At 35.9% G+C, this 8585-nt stretch overlaps 1 long non-coding RNA gene across 1 annotated transcript; it reads right to left on the bottom strand.

The window, feature by feature from the left end:
- Positions 1-638: 638 nt before the first annotated feature.
- LOC139125459 (uncharacterized) lies at positions 639-2811 on the bottom strand. The gene is made up of 3 exons (XR_011550227.1): positions 2761-2811; positions 1388-1551; positions 639-1156 (listed from the first exon to the last, which is right to left on the bottom strand). It is a non-coding gene; the product is annotated as an uncharacterized lncRNA (long non-coding RNA).
- Positions 2812-8585: the final 5774 nt, after the last annotated feature.

The following is an 8585-nucleotide window of genomic DNA, read 5'->3' as shown; positions in this document are numbered from 1 at the left end:
TGTGTGCTGTATTTCTTTACACGCCACCAGATTTCAACTACCGAACTTCCTTCTTCTTTTCTCCTTTCTTCAATATGCCATAGCTGATAGCCCCATTGACTTAAATTCTGGCTCGGACTTTGCCCCTGACCTCTAATGATCCACGGTGTTTGTGCATTCAGTCGAACTCCCGCTTGTGTTACTTTTCACCATCAATAACCTTACATATCTCTGAAAACGTTTCAGGGCCAAAGAATTGCTATAATGCCAATGCTAAGTCTACATTTGTTATTATAAGATCCTCAAAAGAAAATCTTATTCATTTCATGGTTGCGTTTCTTTCCTTTAGAGTTTGCTATGTACACAATTCATGAGTAATGACACGCGTTCTCATTGAAAGCGAAACTGTTGAATGATGAAGAAACGATAGCGCAGCAAAGAAATATACAATGCAAGAGCCGAGGTACATGAATATTCCACATTGATTAAGGGTCATTAGCATAGAATTTTAATACCGAAACAATGCTCATTAGTGTAATCTGCATGTTTGAATATCATTATACCTGGCATCTTGCACTAATATACAATGCAAGATCCGAGGTACATGAATATTCCACATTGATTAAGGGTCATTAGCCAAAGAAATAACCAAACGCATATATGATATGGATGACTTACTTTATATTGTTTTGATCTTTTGTTCATAACATTAAATACCTCATCGGAATAAGAAACCTTTAAAATTCAACATGGTTATTTCGTCAAGAGAATTTGTACACATTGGTTTACAAAAAAGAATAACATTGGCTTGTACTGAACAAAAATTTGTAAGGAGGTTGGACCTCTGTGAATGGAATTTCCGCCGATATCTATACACCAATCATCTCAATGACAAACGATTGCATCAAACGAACTAGTTGCAAGTGGACATGAGTTTTTGTTGCACCATGTCTCTCAAAAGCTGAAAAGAAAAAAAAAAGAAAAAAAGAAATTCAATTGAACTGTTTTCTACTTCCCAATAAGGTTGTGTATTATAAACACAAAATGGCGTTACCTTCATCTTTTGTCTTTATCTTTGATCAGTAAGAACAGCACTTGACGAACCAAGACCAGAGAGTTTACACTTCCACTGACTGTCAACCACGATATTCTTTGGCATAATCTCTCTGTGAATGATCTGAAAATAGACAATTAACGAAACCACTTTAACCGTTAAGATTCCCAACTTATGGCAGCTTGGTACATGAGAGAATTTCTGATTTCATTCCACATTTATTCCCTGGGATTGACATAGATACCCTATCGATGTCAGAAACGATTAAAATTGCCACATTACTGCAAGTGCAATCACACCGGCTGTCCACGGGGTACATGCAGAAACTTTGATATTTTCCAGAAATCTATTTACCTTGTTCTGCGAAAGAGTTTGCGTACATTCGGCTGCACTCAGGGCAAAGGTCAATAAGTCACGCCCCTTACTTTTCAGTGCATTTGTATCCTCTGTCTTCATATGTTTTAGAACTTGGTATAAATTACCGTTGGGGGCGTACTCTGTGATCAGGTACAGCGGGTCTGGAAAGAAATCATGTACACAGAAAACACGATTGGAACTAATTTATGGATAATTGGATGGTGAAATAATGCCGATTTAATCTACAAATGTAATCTCATCTGCTTTTCTCCTTACACTACACACTTGTTTTTATGAGTAATTTGTAATATTGCAACGTTCAGCTATAGGGTACCTAACACTTTTGAGAAATTTAAAAAATATAAAAATCCAATTATCCCAAATTAGGTCCAATCGTGTTAGAAGCAAAATATGGGTATATCCGTGATTTTTGGTTGAAGTTACGGAAATTACGTTTGAAGGACGTACTTCCTGAAATACCTGTCACCATTTAAATAAAATAAATTCATTCTTCAATATCAATCACGTGATCCAGACATGTTCCATGACACTGTTATTGCTACGTGACGGGCAAAGCAACGTCGTCGTTTGTACAGCGCAGTACACCGCGGTACGCGCACGCTGCCCGTCAACATGAATTTTGAATACGCATATGATTGTATATGATAGCATTTGATAGTAAAGAATAGAGGGCTTTGTTTGCAAAGAGAGTTTAATTCACGATGGCTGTTATCGCAAAGGTTTCAGTATCATACGTGACCCTCTATATTAGACAAGATATCTGTATGACCTTTGCTCCTTTGACTTTTAAAATACATGACGTAACTACTATTGTCATCACAGTGAATCTTCATCGAAATATATGACGTAATGGGAATAGAGGCACTGTTATCCGTATCCAACTGTTCCAAATAATCATTTGTATGACGTTGATGACAAACTGGATCAGTCTTTGTAACAAGTAGTCGACCCTCACATTGAACTCTAGGTTTAACAATTGTGATTAATATGTTGTATTGACGTCGTCAACACTGTGTGTACATCATTGAAAAGTAATTTTGTTTTCTTATCGCAAAATGGAAAAGTTCTGCATGCAAATCAATCATAAACATCAACAATTATTGGTAAAGAAAAAGATTAATAAAATATTGCTTAGTGTTTCAACACGCTTTGTAGAGTAGAACAGTAAACTGTCGAAACGTGTAAGGACATTTTTGATAAAATGTCATAACCTAAGGCAGAAGCTTATGTCTGTAGCAGAGGTGATGCAGCTGATGCAAATAATTTATTAATTGATAATATAATGGCATCGTTAATAATGTTCTTTTGTCGGTGGTAACATGATAAATGCTAAAAGTGTTTTGTCCTACCTTCTCTGACACAACAACCGAGAAATCGCTCAACTCCTTTCAGTTAAGTTGGATCCAATCACCTCAACTTCTCGTTTGAAGTCACTTTTGTACCCTGTAGAAGACATATTGTATCAGCGTCGTTCCGTTACGAAACTTGATTTTTGAAATATGCAATAGCTTCACTTTATAGTTTAGTGATGCAAATGAAAACACAAACGATTATATTTCACCTTTAGCAACCTTCACGATAACGTCACTGACACCATCTTTTCCATCGATAAGCCAAGCTTCTCCTTTCATGATTTTCCTGAACCGTCCTTCATGGAGTGTCTGTTTTAGAAATAGATTATCTCTTGCAAATTCAAGAACAGTATCGCCAGATCTTAGATAAACGTCTTGGTTCGCACCACCACATTTTAGACTTGCATAGGTAGGTCTCATGTCAAGTTCTGTGTACTCAGCATTTTCTTCAACTTCCATGTTAAGGATCCCCAGCTGAGAAAATTGGAAAACATGACCTAAAAGTTATTAATGAACTTTCATGAAAGAACATTTAAGTACGACGTTGCTCGCGGACAAATATGTTACGATTTCGATTGCACAGACGCAAATGTGGTTCTCTAAATATTGATCTTGGACATCATAAATTTCTCGACTGAAAATTCCGAAGAGCGGACAACAACATTTATATATATTTGGAGTATAATTACAAGTGTCATTGTATTTAGGAATGCATCGGTAGGACAGTCAAACAAATATGGTGTTCATATTATAACAATGACTGATTTTATTTTACGCTTGTGTCGGCAACACTCAAAACGATCCACATAATATCCATTCTGTAGTGCTATCTGAGTAAAAAAAAAGTTCTCCTATTTACATCGATTATTTGATGTCAATTTTTAGATTTATTTTGAGATATTTTTGTTTGTGTGAAAACACCTGTGAAATACCGATGTGATACAGAAATCTGGTCAGCGACCCCTGTGTATCGAAAGTAAAATACTTGTTGACGATGAAATAGAGGGGTTGTTTTGCAGACGATTGGGCATTCATTGGACAATTATATTTGTTCTCTAATAATTTGATAACATTTGCATGATTATAATCATAACTGAGCAATGTCTATTACTATTTTGGACTTTTATTTTAACACATTTGGTGGACTACTGAAAATACAAAATGCCGGCTACCCCCTGGAACCGAACGTTTGATTTGATTAAAGTTGAAAGATAGAGTAGGGTCCGGTAGCTGATAAAACTATGAAGTTCTAATTCAAGACCTTTACTACTATTTAGGAAACTCACCATGCTGAGAATATATAAATCCTTATACTTATACTCTTTATCCTGATAATTTGTCGAAACTGTATACAAAACTTTAACTTACATTTGTGTAAACGGATTGTGGGTGATGTCCTTGAAGGGATTGGTAATTACTCTCCAGTGAAGCTGAGTCTTGTTTGGTTTTCTATTCAAATATTGAAAAAAAATATTAGACATAAGATCATTAGAAAAATAGATAGTTCAGAAAACAGAATGTGAATACATTTGTATTCGCCGGGTGTTTTGTAAAATTGTAAAAAAAATACCTGAGTAATAACGATGAAAAGCCGTGATTTCTGACCCACAGTAGCGCGACCAGTGTAATAAACATCGTCAGCACAGTGCCCAACAGTTTCCAACTTGCAGCTACCCTTTAAATTTGGATTTCGTATGCCCTTGAAGTCATTTTATCTTCATACTTTCCCGAACAAACCATGCTTTGTCGACATTGAATGAAACACGAAAAATCATTTATTTTTGATTCATTACCGTATATGCCAGAGGTCACCATGCACGTCTGAGAAAAAATCATAGACGATAATCGTCATTTCCGCGTTAAATATACCATCATAGAAGAACAGAGTCAGAGATTTAAAAGTGAAGTTCAGCGTTCGAGGCTTCTTAATCTAATTTCCAACCATGCCAGTGTACAGATGTGCTGATCACATGAACTTGTCAGGTGACTGTGCTCATTAATATGCACTCAAAATCCTGACCGTAACATCAGCCCATACCTGACCCTATTGTCGTAAGCAGCGCAGCCAGCGGTAGGAATAGGTCAGGGAACAAGACTATTGATCTACTAAAGTTGGCTCAACCGACAGAAGTTTCTCATAATATAGATAGATAGATAGATAGATAGATAGATAGATAGATAGATAGATAGATAGATAGATAGATAGATAGATAGATAGATAGATAGATAGATAGATAGATAGATAGATAGATAGATAGATAGATAGATAGATAGATAGATCGATAGATAGATAGATAGATAGATAGATAGATAGATAGACATATCACACTAATAAATACAAAACTACATCTTAGTGTCTCTGCACTGCAAATTTGGGAGTTTGAAACATGATCCATGTAGGACTTAAACCCACGTCCCCCGAATTCTGTTCGGATGCTCTATCAACTGAGCCAACGGATCAGTTCAAGTCGGTTTAACGTGGGCTGTCCTGTTTGCCTTTTTTCCACGCAAGCGACTTAAGATTGACACTGGTTATATATATGATACGTGAATGACAGTGAAAGAAGTCGTTGATTCTATAGAATGCCGTGATGGATAGTGTAGAAGGCATTCGAGAAGTCGAGAAAATGTTAAATGTGACTATGCCATAACTTATTTATTTACACTGTAATTTCGATAAAGGCGTGGTGTTAAAGCGGGAAAGAAATAATGTTATGTTACTAAATTCTTCCTTTTCAAGATTCATATCCTCTTGTATTGCACATTCATCAAAATCTCCTCGCTTCCTGGCGTGACGCTCTTATGTTGATATGATTGTCATTCAAGCTGCTACTTGTCGTCATTAGCATCGAATGCATACAGTCGTAGAGTCTGGTCCAATCTCCAGTTTCTGTAATTGTGCTATCATTGAAGAGTTTGATGCCATTGTTTCTGTTGTCCACAGTAGGCTAGAGGGTTTCCGGATGTAGTAACCACCGGAATACAAGCTTTGACTGTATTCGTATTTTCAAATTCATTAACGGCGATACTGGTCACATGACCTGATGAACTGTGTATATTGAGATGAAGAATTGCAATAGGAATTGAATGTTCCAAATGTGGTCCACACTTTTCGCATGGCGCCGAGCAGTACGATCCGCTTTGAATAGGATGTTTGTAAAACAAGAAGATAGAGTTTGGGTATCTTAAACAATGTAGTCACTCTGAGTTACATAAAGTCAAAAGCTATCAATATATCGAAATGACGTAAACTTTAGCTAATTCATAAATATTTTCAAGATGTTTTTATGATCGCCATGTATTTATTCATTAATATTGGAACGATCCATTTGCAAGGTAAAAACATATGTCGCATTGAATTAAACGGATACTTTGAAAAGATCATGAGTTTGATTTTTTAACATATTTTTGTCATCGAAGCGACTACGCTTGAAAAAAGTATTAACTAGAATTGGCTATACCCTCTATTCCTGAAATTTACCTATGTTGTGACTTCTGGGCACTTTTCAATATGTGAATTTGAATTCCCTTGTCTTTGCGATGTTAATTCCTATCAGTAATGACACAAAAATGAACTAAATGTCCTCAACAACAGCTTCATTACATTGTTGTACGCTATTTATTTGTTTATTTATTTCACTTTAAAGGATTACCCATTTACATGCTCAAATCGAGTTAAAATTACCCAATAAGGCTGTAATCTCCCATGGGGTCCCAATTAAACACACAGAATTAAAATCCAATAAGTGTTAAAAAACAATGAAGTCAAAAAGCAGACAAAATAAAAATAAAGATAAAATATTTAAAATAAACGACAAAGCAAAGAGAAAAAATAAAAGTTCTATTTATCAATATTATCCCTAATAAAACATTTCAGCCGAGCTTTAAAAATTTCACGCTCCACAGCACAATCAGATATCTGTCGTATCGTTATATGTAGCAGGTTTCATTATTTTTTGCACAGTACTTCGGCGTTAAATAACTAATTACAGCAAATTTGGTGCAGCTATTTCGGAGTTATATAACTTATTAAAAGTTCATTAAATATGCAAATGAAATCCTAACGTACTTTACGCTACTAAATTCAATTCAATTCAATTCATAGAACTTTATTTATCCCAAACACGGGCAATTAAAAAGCGTGGCTCAAATACAACATCAAAAATATATAATACAAATTTACAAAATGGTAGGAGAGGCAGGATTATACAAAAAAACAGTTTAGGAATCATTTAAAAGCCGCACAGCGGTTGGAATGAATGACAACTTGCGCCGGTTTGACCTGCAAGCCGGGTATCTAAAACGCCGACCTGAGGAAGTGTGTCGAACTCTGCTGATAAAATGTGATCACTAGACAAAAGAATTGAGCGGGCTTTCCTGAGTACTTGCTGATTATAAAACGTAGAAAGACTTCTCTGGGGTATACCAATTAGTTTTGAGCTAAGTGAAACAATTCTATCAAGTGAAGTTTTGTTTTTAACAGACAGATTTTGATACCAACAAATGAATGAAAATGAGATAACGCTTTCAATGTAAGATTTATAAAAAAGAGATAAAATTTGTCTATCAACCATGAATGAACGCAGTTTCCTTAAAAAGTACAATCTTTGCTGCCCTTCTTCAGTATAGGATCGGTGTTATGATCCCATTTCAATTTGCTGTCAAACATTGAACCAAGGTATGTATACTTCGAAACAATCTCGACTTCTTGGTCGTGAACAATGGACGTAGGAGGGTTGCGTTCTTGCCTCCTAAAATCAATTATCATTTCCTTAGTTTCTTAACATTTAAGTTTAGATACGAATTATCACACCACTCAACAAACTCACTAAGAGCGGGACCATGATGACATTCTGATCCCTGTAGAAGTGTAAGCAGAGCACTATCGTCAGCAAACTTAACAAGATGGCTACCTTCATGTGTACTTCTACAATCGTCAGTATAAAGGATGTACAAACAGAGGAGACAGAACGCAACCCTGAGGAGAACCTGTATTTGTTTGAATGATACTTGACAAAATACCATTGACAAACACCCTTTGTGATCTATTTGTAAGAAAGTCAATAATCCAAAGTACAAGTTGATTGCTAAAATTAAATTTTAAGAGTTTTTCTGCAAGGTTGTGGGGTTGGATTGTGTTGAAAGCACTGGAGAAATCTGCGAAAAGGATTCTTGCATGAGCACCTGTTTTTTCTAAGTGTTTGTACAGTGTATTGAGAATGAATAGCTTAGCATCTTCAACACCTTTTCCCGGTCGATATGCAAATTGTAGGGGGTCTAGTTTGTTGCCAACCTTTGTCAGAATAATGGACTTAATTATTTTCTCAAATGTTTTCATTACCAGGGAAGTAAGAGCAACAGGTCGAAAATCATTGGGTTCTTTAGGGCTAGCTTTCTTTGGAACTGGTACTACTATAGAATTTTTCCATATGGCAGGAATACTAACTGTATCAAGAGAAACTTGGAAAAGGTGTTGTAAGACTACACTAAGCTGATCAGCACAGAACTTCAGGGTGCGACCACAAATACAATCAGGACCTGGACTTTTGTTCACATTTAATGATTTTAAAGTTTTAGCTACTTTCTCTGTCTCAATAGACATCCCTAACTCAGGAGATAATGATTGTTTTAGATTTGAGATTTGAGATGAAAAATCCTCTGTTTCAAAACGAGTGAAGAATGTGTTCAGGACCTTTGGCAGCGCCGCTGAGTCTAAGTTATTTAGTGTAACTTTTGATTCTGAAGGAGTAACCTTATCTACTGCTGCCATATGCTTGATACCTTGCCAAGTAGATCGAAAGTTACAAGAAAGAAACTTTGAT

Source organism: Ptychodera flava (genome assembly GCF_041260155.1).
Source record: "Ptychodera flava strain L36383 chromosome 3 unlocalized genomic scaffold, AS_Pfla_20210202 Scaffold_25__1_contigs__length_14229661_pilon, whole genome shotgun sequence".
Classification (NCBI taxonomy): domain Eukaryota; kingdom Metazoa; phylum Hemichordata; class Enteropneusta; family Ptychoderidae; genus Ptychodera; species Ptychodera flava.
This window is presented reverse-complemented; position numbering and strand designations above follow the sequence as displayed.